At 36.2% G+C, this 11,881-nt stretch overlaps 2 pseudogenes; one reads left to right on the forward strand and one right to left on the reverse strand.

The window, feature by feature from the left end:
- Nucleotides 1-6,326: 6,326 nt before the first annotated feature.
- LOC110719782 lies at nt 6,327-9,833 on the forward strand (annotated as a pseudogene).
- Nucleotides 9,834-10,284: 451 nt separating this feature from the next.
- LOC110719778 lies at nt 10,285-11,324 on the reverse strand (annotated as a pseudogene).
- Nucleotides 11,325-11,881: the final 557 nt, after the last annotated feature.

An 11,881-nucleotide genomic window follows, 5' to 3' on the forward strand; every position in this document is an offset into this window, starting at 1 on the left:
TGGAAAACAAGCAGGGGATGAATAAAAAAGCCAGTAGGATGGGAGAAACTCTTCTATTTTTTCAAGATACAATTAATTAATGAAAGCATATTTAACTCATATCCTCACATTATCAGGCTAAACAATAAAAATCTTGATGCACTATGATGACAACATCAACCACAATAGGCAAATTAGCTACCGGTAGGGAAAGATCATAAGTATGCACTTAACCTGCTATGGAAGGTCGCAGAGCAACAACACGGCTCCAGTTAATGTTGCGAGGTCAATTATCTGCCAAAGAAGGTACATCATGATGATTAGTGCATCTCTTAGATATAAATTTTACACAAAGATAAAGGTTTGTCAAAGATAAGTTTTTCAGTACTACTGTATAAAAAAAAGTCCATTAATATCTCATTATAATTACACTATTTGATCATCCACGAAAAAATATTTTCATGTACTGCATGATAAACTTTGCCTTTAAGAAGCTTAACAGCTCTATGACCTATATATACATCAACCGTCAAAATTTAGTTGGATTACTTTTTTGCAGCGAATAATCAAAGTCACTCACCTAGAGTTAAAGCTCATCTAATTTTGAATGAGATACATAAAATTTCAACAAAGAATAAACTCTGAAGACAATATTCTACTTCGTGAGCATGCATTGAAAAATGCTCGGTGCATTGGGAATTACCATCGGAAGTTTTCTAGGCTAGATAGGTTTATTTTTTCCAAGGACATCAATGTAACAAACTACAACAGACCACTTGTGAGTCTGTGACCCTCACTAACAAGAGGCGGCAAGACAAGCACCAGCAACAACCAACCAAACAGCAGCCAGGCAGGAGGCCAAACAAGCACTTGGTAGTGGGTAGAATAATTGTTTTTTTATAAGGTACACCCACCCGGTAATCTACAATCTACTAAGCTCCGACTAATCTGAAATCCATCCTGACCATGTCCTAAATGAGGGAATCACTTTGTTTACAGGATAACTACAGAGTATCATAACAGTAGTGTTTAGAGCAAAATGATATCTAATCATTGATTTTCAGCAGGACATGTTGAAAAAGTAGTATTATACTAGTAATTATCCATATTTTTGTTCTACCCACAAAGCAAAATCATAATAAACAGCCATTTTACAGATTAACAATAAATTAAACAGCACAATTTGTCTCTTCACTTTGTCAGAATCTTCAGCAATACTCACTTGTTAAAAGAGAAACAAAATGCCAAAAGTGTTTCCCTAAATCCTTAAAAACACCAAAAATTAAGATTTTTCATACATTAAAGAAGGAAGAGTAGGAAAGAATCATCATGAATTTCTCGTACACCCTTCAATTAATAAGGAAACTACATCAAATGACCACTAAATTGACTAGATCAATAACAACAATAGAGCCACTTCACAGAAGCATTTTTTTCATATATACATATAAATATCGCAACTATATAATGCCAATTATCATAACCTCAAACCACTTCATTCAGCTTTAGTCATTTACCAAACATTGAACATTATTCCCTAACCTACATAATTAAACACCATAACAACTACATCAACAGCCTTTCACTGACCACATCACACTAATAACCAATTTTACACACCATTAAGAAATAGTTCATTTACTTTAAATCATCAAATACCATTCAGATGAACTGAAACTTTTCCAAATCCTTAAGGCCAATTTTTCCATCCTAACTATGAACAACTGAAATAATATGTCACATTTTTTTTTAAGGCCAATCAAGTTCTTAATTACCAAATTAACACAACAAACCAATTGAGATAATACTACCCTTACCAATTGTAAACATCCAGAGAAATTAAAAATTGCAAGCAACTGCCTACCTTCTCACAAATTCACAATTAGCTATTACATAAAAATAACAAAACAACTGACCTTTTCAGCAGGATTACGGGCCCGTCCACAGCTTCTACCACCCCTTCTTTTCCCCTCTGACCGCTTATGGCACAAACAACAGGAATTTTAGAGAATTATGCAAAGAAACCTTAAATTTGAAATCTAAAGGGGAAAGTTTTAAAGAAGCTCATACCATGAACACCAATAAAAACCCAAGAAATCAAACCACAACGTCGTTATCTCTCGCGACCACCGTGACCATATATTAGTGAATGAGGAGGGAGAAGAAAGAGAGAATTTAATTTGTGAGCGGCGGTGGTTATGGATGTGGTTGCAGCTGCGGCAATGGTTGCCTTCATCTTTGAGGAGAAGGAGAGTGAAAGGAGAACGCGAAATGAAGGGAAAGTGGGGAAGGGTTCATATTTTATTTTGGATCCCGCTATTTTTTTAGAAAGGGCAGCGGTTTGGAGTTTGAACCGCTTCCCATTACATTTTTGGGAGCGGTTCAACCCAAACCGCTTCCAATTCTATCCCTTTTTTTTTTTGGCCGGGTTTTTGTGGCTTCCCATTACCTTTTTTCTTCTAGTGAAATTAACACTAGCACCTAAATCACACAAGACCCTATCAAAAGATGTTTCGTTTATCTTGCAGGGGATAGTAAAACTACCAGGATCATGCAACTTTGGTGGTAGACTCTCTTGCAAAAGACTAAAGCATTGCTCATTTAGTACCATACTTTCTAATTCCTTATCATTATGGTTATGATCTAGAATTCCTTTCAAAAAAATTTCAAACTGAGGCATTTGAATTAAAGATAAAAAAAAGGAATGGTAGCATATACCTTCAAAAGTGTCTCAAAATATTTCCCAAAATGCTTATCGAGCACGGCTTTTGATAACCTTTGCGGGAAAGGCATTGGTTCCTCATAGGCCTGTGGTGAAACATATTTGGGACCTTCTTTTTCACGTTTTTCTATTCTTGACTCCACATTGCACACTTTCTCTTGTAATCCTCCCGTAGTCAATTCATCTCTCTTCACGAAAATTGCATTGCATTGTTTCGTTTGGACTTTTGCTTGATCTTGAAGAGTTGTTAGATGACTCACTTGTTGTGAAAGTTGAGAAAGATGAGTTTCTATCCTCTTGTTTTGAGCGGTGAGCAATTGATTGAGTTTTCAAAGTATTCATTTTGCTTTGCCTGTAGCTCAAATTGCTTTGATATAAGCTCTTGTTGTTGAAGTTGGGAAGTAGTAAAAGCCTTCATAATGGATTCAAGATCATATGTTGAGGTTTGGGGTGGTGTTTGTTGTGTGGGTTGATGATTGAAAGGTGCCCTTGCTTGAAAAGCAGGTGGTGGTTGTGGATTCATTTGAGCCTGATTGTTCATGTATGAGAACCCTCGATGATTTCTCCACCCTTCATCAAATGGCCTTGTGGAGGTTGTGTTATAGAAAGCATTCGCTTTCTCAATTGTCATTCCATCATAATTGAGTTGACATTCTCTTGCAGTATGGCCCTGCGTTTCACACATTTGACAAGTTTCCATCGAGGGTCGAGGAGACCCGACTTGGAGTTAATCGAATTTATGAGTTAATGCCTGCACCGAATTTGTCAAAAGAGTTAGAGCATCAACATCATGTTTACCTCCTCTATTAGTAGCATTTCTTCCTCCTGGATGGTAATTATCATTTGCCGCCATCTTCTCAATCAAATCCTTCGCATCTGTTGGGTTCTTAGTCATGATAGAACCTCCGAATGCAGCATCAATGTATATGCGGAACTCACGGGTCAAACCATTATAGAACGTTTGGATCAACATCCACTTTGGAATACCATGATGAGGGTATTGTCTCTGCAATCGCTTAAACCTTCTCCATGCCTCATATAGGGATTCGTCATTAGATTGATGGAAGGTAGATAACTCGTTCCTTACTTTTTTTTGTTTTCTCTTGCCCCAAGAATTTTACTATGAAGGCCTTGGCAAGCTTATCTCGTGTCTCGAAGGAACCTATACCTTCATCTCTTAACCACTCCCTTGCTTTATCCCGTAGTGAGAAAGGGAAAAAGGCGTAGTCTAATAGCATCATCAGTGACACCATTGAGCTTCATAGTGTCACACTTCTCCAAAAAACTGTCTATGTGAGTCATAAGGCAATCATTCGGTTAGCCATCAAAAGAATCATTGGAGATGAATTGTATGAATTGGGGCTTCAACTCAAAACTTTGAGCGCTGACGGGTGGTCTAACAATACTAGAGAGGAATCCGGTAGTTGTATCAGGAATACCATATTCCAAAAGAGATTTTGTTCCTGGGTCGACCACGTTTCTCGTATTTTTATTTCTCCTTCTTCTACCTCTTCGTCTTCTTGCAATAGCTTCTATCTCAGAATCAAAAGATGTTAAATCATCTGAACCTAAACTTCAAGTTTGCATGCAACAAAGAAACTAAAACGGGAAATCAAAGACACAAGGGACAATAGCCGAAGCAAGAAAATATATGCTTAGTAAAGACGAATCACGAATAACTAGAATGAAACCATTAGTCCCCGGCAACGGCGCCAAAATTTAATAGGCGTGTCGCGTAACTAACAAAAATAACTTAACAAGACCACTACTATGTAGATAGGCAAGTAAGGATCGAATCCCAAGAGACTATGGTTTGACTAATTAGACAGACTCAAATAAATACTAAGCAAGTAACCAAAGTAATAGTGAGAATTAATAACTAAAAATAATTAAAACGATTAAATCTAAGTAATATGACAAATCAAATGCTAAAAATATCGAAGATCAAGCATCACCACAAATACAATTAACGCAATAGTCGTTCTACCCCTAACATATAATTCAATTGATTAATGAGGAAAAGTAATCCTTAAATAGTATCAATAGTCTCTCCCGAGTTATCAATGGCTTCTCTAATCACAATCAAGCCTACTTCCGTGGAATCATGTAAATTAAAGACTTTGAGCACATTACTCTAACTTCCTAATCATCCATTCAACTACTCTCGTGATGAACTTCAAACCCTTAATTGATTTATTCAAACCCGTTAAAACCCAAATCCCGTTGCGATAAAAACAATGGATTAATAACAATACTAATTATCCCTAATCTAGTATTGGCATGAGCACAATCAGTTAAGCATATCAATTGCAATTATCATTAGAGAATTTAAAGAATTAAATCATGCATTAATCATATTCGGCTTCCACTAGATATTGGAATAAAGAAACTACTTACACATAGTAACGAAAACAATAACAAGAATTAAGAAAAACATAATTAACAATCAAAGGAATTAAAGAGAATAAGAAAATACCGAATCTTGAATTACGAGAGATAAATGAAGAATCTTGAGAGCATATTCTTAAATTACAATGAAAATAAAGTCTAGAGAGAAAACTAGGGTTCTAAGATGATAGATAATGAAATTATAATGCTAAAGAGTATTTATAATAAAGCTAAAAGATAGGATAAAATAAGGAAAGAAATCGGATGAAAATCGATCAAATTCGTCCAGGCATGGGCGTGCCACACAGGACATGCCCGTGCCTAAAGTCAGAAACAATTTTTTTTCAACTTCCAGCGAGACATAGGCATGTCTAATTCTGACATGGGCACGTCTCGCTGGAATGACACCCACAATAGCTACATCACTCATAAAGACATGGGCGTGTCACATCTTGGCATGGGCGTGTCTCGCTGGGCCAACTCCACTCGACGAGGCATGCCCATGCCTCAAATAAAACTTCAAATATTGGCCTTCTAAGTGAATTGCAAGCTATGATCAAGATCCTCAACTTCGTAAAACCTTCAAATAGCTTCGTTAAATCCTGAAATACATCAAAAACAATTAATCTACCCATAAAAGCATCATATGATCACAACCAAACCAAATCAAATCAAGCCAAAATAAGCTATGAACAACTAATCTAGACTCAAAAACTACCTACAATGACCCTAAAATCATGCACAATACACAACTTATCATCTATAATGTATGTTGATCATTCCCTCCTTATTCATTGATAGGCGCCATTATTATCAAATTCGGTTAAGCTCGGGTCAATTCAAGTAGTGTCAAATATATATACAATGAAATCATATGGAGTACTATAAAAAGGGTTCGTGCAAGTGACAAAAATTAGGTTATTTAATTTAAAAGGGCACTTTTCATTAAAATGAATTTTCCTAGTATAAAAATGACAATTGTCATTACAAGCTATTTAACGAACTTGTTTATCACAAGTAGTTCGGTGATTGATTAGCCAAACTATTGACTAAACATGAATTATTGCATTACAAGTTTACAACTTAAAATTGACTTTAAAATGAATTATTGCATTACAAATTAAAATTGACCAAAACATGAATTAGAGTTTTAATTAAACAATCCATCTTTTAACGGCTTAAGCCTCTATTTAAAGAATCTCTCTTGTCTCTTCTTTCCACCCATAAAAATAAAGTCAAGACTTTACTAAATTCACAATAAAGCTTTAGAACCCAACAATGGAGGGATTAATTCGTTGCTCGACAAATTATGTTCCATTGTCTCCAATAAGTTTTTTGGAGGGATCAGCACTTGTTTATGGAGATCAGACTACTGTTGTTTATGGGAATGTTAAGTATACTTGGAGAGAAACTCTTATTAGGTGTACTAAACTTGCTTCTGCTCTCACCCAATAGTCTATCTCTTATGGCGATGTTGTAAGTTCTTAATATTTATTTAGATTATGCTCGATTATCATAGCGCATAATTTTAGGTGATAAGTTGCTCTTTGGTTCTCAATTTGAGTTTTTCTTAAATTTGACTTAACTCGTTCAAGTTTATGTTTGTATATATTCTTAAATACTTGTAACAGTTTGACTGACACACTTGATGCGTAATTTTTTTTTTGTATTCATAGAATAAAAAAAAAAAAATTGATACTTGAAAATATACACTTTGAGACTAATTTAAGAACATATTACATAGTAACTTTTTATTTTTATGTATTGTGATCAAAACTAATGTATGAATGATGTATAAACTTAAGTGTTGCAATAAGTTGCATGTATTTAGGAACGGAAAATATACTATGATTCTTTTTTCTGTGTGTGTTGTTAATTGGATGGTATGTTTATATATGACTATTTTTGTCATGATTTCTAGTACTCATATTAAAGTGTGGACTCTTGCTGATCAACTCCATGTTTAGTATATTCTGTGCACTTTGATGCTGTTCGTTTGTTTTGATGTATAGGAATGTATCGAATGATATCCTGTTTTATGATGTCCGTTTTTGTGGCTATACTTCCAAGTAATTAAGTGATCATGTTAAAAGATGAACTTACATGTGATATAACTAATTCGTCATCCCACATTGAATTACAAGATGGATGATGGATGATGGATGATGGATGATGGATGATGGCTGATGTATAACCCCATGGGACGTACTAATTCTCATATTTCCAATTGATTTTGGTATATATGTGGTCAATTTTACAAAATAATTTGAAGTGATCAAGGGAAGTTTGACTTTTTGACTTAACAAAAATTGTGTGACATACTCCTAAGTCCTAACATTACATTAGATACCAGTGTTATATAGGCAATTAGAAGCCATTTAAAGAAGTGAATAATGGTCTAAGGCTCGAAGTACGAAGCTACTAGCCAAAGGAAGAAAAATGATTGTTTAGCTGATTGTTGAAAATATAGCAGGTGATCAAAGGGAGAGTGTTGGTTATGTTGGTAAAACATACTTCGTATTTCGCATCTAAACCCCTGCTAGGCCTAACCTATTTCTTGTCAGCCTGTCATTTGATCAATGAAAATACGGATGTAAAATGGCCTTTGTTTATTTTTGATGTACAATGTAAAATACGGATGCAATGCACAATAATTTAACTTTGTTTATTACTAATGGAGGTTGAAAATGGTGTAATAAAAAAAAATCTGTGCTTGTACATACATTATTATTATTTTTGTTTTTGTTTGTTTGTTTCGGCTTAGGTACATCTGGTTGCCCATTTCCTCCGAACCAGATTAAGTTAATGACTTATTCTAACATTTCCTCTTTTCTCTTGTTCGTTGACTTGCTAACATTAGGTTGCTGCTTTTCTCCCCAACACTCCAGCAATGTATGAGTTGCACTTTGCAGTTCCAATGGCCGGAGCAGTCCTTTGCTCCTTGAATATCCGTCATGATTCTGCAATGGTGTCTGTCTTGCTAAAACATTCAAAGGCAAAACTCATCTTTGTAGATTATCAGTTTTTGGATACTGTACGGGAGCATTGGACAACATGTCCAAGTCAAGCTCTAGCCTTCCTGTTATAGTCCTAGTTCTCGATGAACAGTTGATGTCAGTTGGAAATGACATGCTTCTAACTAAAACCTTTGAGTACGAGAATCTTTTAAGGACTGAAATCCTGAATTTGAGATCCGAAAGCCAAAAGATGAATGGGATCCAATTGCATTGAACTATACTTCTGGGACAACTTCAAGTCCTAAAGGCGTCGTTTAAAGCCACAGAGGTGCATATCTGAACTCCTTGGCTACAGTTCTGGTGAATGAAATACTTACAAGACCTGTCTTTCTGTGGACTGTCCCTATGTTTCACTGCAATGGCTGGTGCTTTACATGGGTATAGCAGCTCAAGGTGGGATAAACATCTTCCTGCGCAATGTTGTTGCAAAGGATATATTCAGTAGCATTGCTGAGTATAAAGTTACCCACATGGGTGGTGCACCAACGGTTCTTAACATGATCATAAATTCTCCTGATGGCGATAAGAAGCCTCTTCCAGGAAAGGTGGTTGCGATAACAGGTGGTGCTCCACCAGCCCCACAAGTACTCTTCAAAATGGAGGAGATTGGGCTTGCAGTAACACACGGATATGAGTTGACAGAAGCCTACGGGCCTGCTACAGTTTGTGTTTGGAAGCCTGAGTGGGATGCTTTACCTCCAAATGAAAGGCAAAAAATTAAGGCGCGACAAGTAGTGCTCCATCTTGGACTTGAGGAAGTGGATGTAAAAGATCCTATAACTATGAAAAGTGTGCCTACTGATGCAAAGACAATTGGCGAGGTTATTCTTAGAGGAAACACCATTATGACAGGGTACTTGAGCGATGAGAAGGCTACTCAAGAGGCTTTTGAGAATGGATGGTATCATAGCGGAGACTTAGCTGTCAAATACCCTGATGTTTATATTCAGATAAAAGACCGAGCAAAGGACATAATAATATCTGGGGGAGAGAATATAAGCTCAATTGAGGTAGAAGATGTAATATCTAGTCATCCGGTTGTTCTAGAAGTTGCTGTTGTGGCTCGTCCTGATGATCACTGGGGGGAGACACCCTGCGCGTTTGTAAAGCTGAAGGATGGGTGTAATGATGTTACATCTGCAGATATAATTAAGTTTTGTAGAGATCGGTTACCACATTATATGGCTCCTCGGACAGTTGTTTTTGAGGATCTGCAGCGCACAATAACTGGGAAGGCACAGAAATACATACTCAGGGAGAAAGCAAAAGCCTTGGGAAGTCTGACGAAAACCAGTAAACTTTAAGTTATGATGGCCTTATTTCTTCGTCGATTCCTGTCATAGTAATATCTTTCCTCGTGCTTTCTGCAAAATGATGATGACCATATGCTAGCAGTACCAGAGTCAATTCACATTCATCCATCCCTTTTTCTATCAGAAGCATTTCAGATTCTGACAATTCAAATGCCTCTCTGGAAACATGCATTAAGTCTTTGAAGCTTTCATATCCTTTATTTATACAAAACATTCTGTGATCGTTCCTCGTATGTTTTTATATATGTGGGTGTGACTGTGTGAGTTCATGCAAGAACATTTGTCCTCACTCACCAAGTCACCATGTGATCTGCTGTTTATTTCTGATTTTCATGATTTAGAATGTACATTCAACAATGAAGTTGTGACAAAATTGTGCATTAATTTCAAGTACTCATCAATGACCTGTAATTGCATTCCTCAAGTTTGTGGTTTTATTGATGTCCATTCTTTCTGTTAAATCAAAGAAACAACCTTATCCCTAAGTTTTTATGCATATTATGTGTAATATTTGAAACTTGTGCTGAAGAGGCCAAAAGACTAGGTAGAGTTGATGAATTTGTAAGGTGGTTTGGCCAAAGTAGGTTGTGTCTTTGAGGTGAAAATTCATAAAAAATGTGAGAGGTCTGAAAAGTTTAAGCAACGTAGGTAATAAGCACCTTGACGAGGCATAGGGAGCGGGATTGGAGTTTAGGGAACAGAAGATGAAAGGTAGAGCAAACTTATGATTTAATTGCTTTCTTTTCTGTGGCAAATATTAAACAGATATTGTATTAACAGCTCAATAAACTTTTTCAATACTTTATAGATAAGTTATTCATTTATTTTTGTAAAATTTTAACAAATAAACAATGGTATTAGAAAATAAAAACATCTGCAAACATAATGAAATCAATAATTGATCACTCTGCACCACATAGTTCAGTCTGTTCCCAGTCAGGAAGTAATCAGTTAGAACTTGGACTGAATGTACTTGATGACATTAGCATCAAGCTGAAAGGCCTTGGAAAGGACATCAACCGAGATAGGTGCTTCAGAGCCAAAAACAGCGTTACCAACAGTGACCACACCTGGATTCTGGCTACTCAAGGCAGAAATGGCAAAAGCAGGAGTTTTGCCAACATTGAGCTGAAAGTGAACGAGTCCTTGTGGGAAAACAAAGACGTCTCCCTTTTTGAGAACCTTGGTAAAGAGCTTGTTTGCACTATTATCTGCTGGGTTAGAGGTCACAAAACCAACATAAATGGTACCCTCCATCACTGTGAAAACCTCAGTGGCACGGGGGTGTGTGTGGGAGCAAGAAGGCCATATGGGGCAAAGTCGAGCCTAGCGAGTGATATGCCAAGGGTGTTGAGTCCTGGTAGTTGTGCTGCTGCCACTGGAGTCACTGCTGAGCCTAGCTTATTGTTGGTGTTACCAGGTTTGTCTAGCCCATTGGTGAAGAAATCTTCTGCTGTAACTGCCATTTGATTCTTGCAGAATAGCCCATTTACAAACACTGCAGATAACAAGAGATCATAATTTAGTATTAGTGCTTAGTAAAAAATAATTAACTACTTGCCTACATCATATATTGGAGTATCATGCAGTTATAACAAGAAATAATTCTTACATGCATTTTTCGGGTCATTTGTGGCGACACAAAAATCTTGGAGCTGTGTAGGATCGGTGGCATAGGCTACACTAGATGTTAGAGCTAATAGAGTCAAGCACGTAAAGAATCTGTAAGCTGCCATGGTTTCTGATGTCTAATTTATCGCGTAGTTTCTGCTGTAATGAACTTTTATTTCTTTTGTATGAGTTTGAGCACTTGTAAGTTGTGATGGTTTCTTGCTTGGGAACACACCCTTTTTATAGGTTTCAATGATGGATTGTTTTGGAGTTATTGAATTGGTCAAATTTTTCTAGAGCACGAAAATTTGTCAAGAAAGATTACCATGTCATGTTAACTAAGTCTTTAAGGTAGTTGATTTATAACTTATATTACTCTTTTGAACAGGTACTGGCTTGGTATTGCCTGCCAATTTCTGTGCTCACAAACAATCCTTAGGAGTATTTGCTGTTTTAAAGCTATGAAATCAGTGTAAGACGGCGTGAATTGGTAAAAATCAAATATATTTGAGACTCTTTCTCAAATTAATATTCAGTCCTCTTTTGATAATATGTTAATATTTTTTCACTAAGTAACACTTCGTATGTAACTATGACTTAGCCAAAAGTAGGGATTTTAAATTATTATTATAGAATTTATAGTCAACAAATTGTCTTTAGTGATGATGTATCTAACGTATTTTACCTCATAAGCTTGATCCATACTAGACTTATCATGTTAAGCTAGATATTATTTTGGTCTTAAGCCAAATAAAAACCGAACTCTCAAATCTCTAACTAAGGAACACTTCAACCATGAAGGATATGTAGTGTAATTTAATGTTAACATTGGGGAATTCCTTGTTCCTCAT

This window comes from Chenopodium quinoa, unplaced genomic scaffold, assembly GCF_001683475.1.
Source record: "Chenopodium quinoa cultivar QQ74 unplaced genomic scaffold, ASM168347v1, whole genome shotgun sequence".
Taxonomy (NCBI): Eukaryota; Viridiplantae; Streptophyta; class Magnoliopsida; order Caryophyllales; family Amaranthaceae; genus Chenopodium; species Chenopodium quinoa.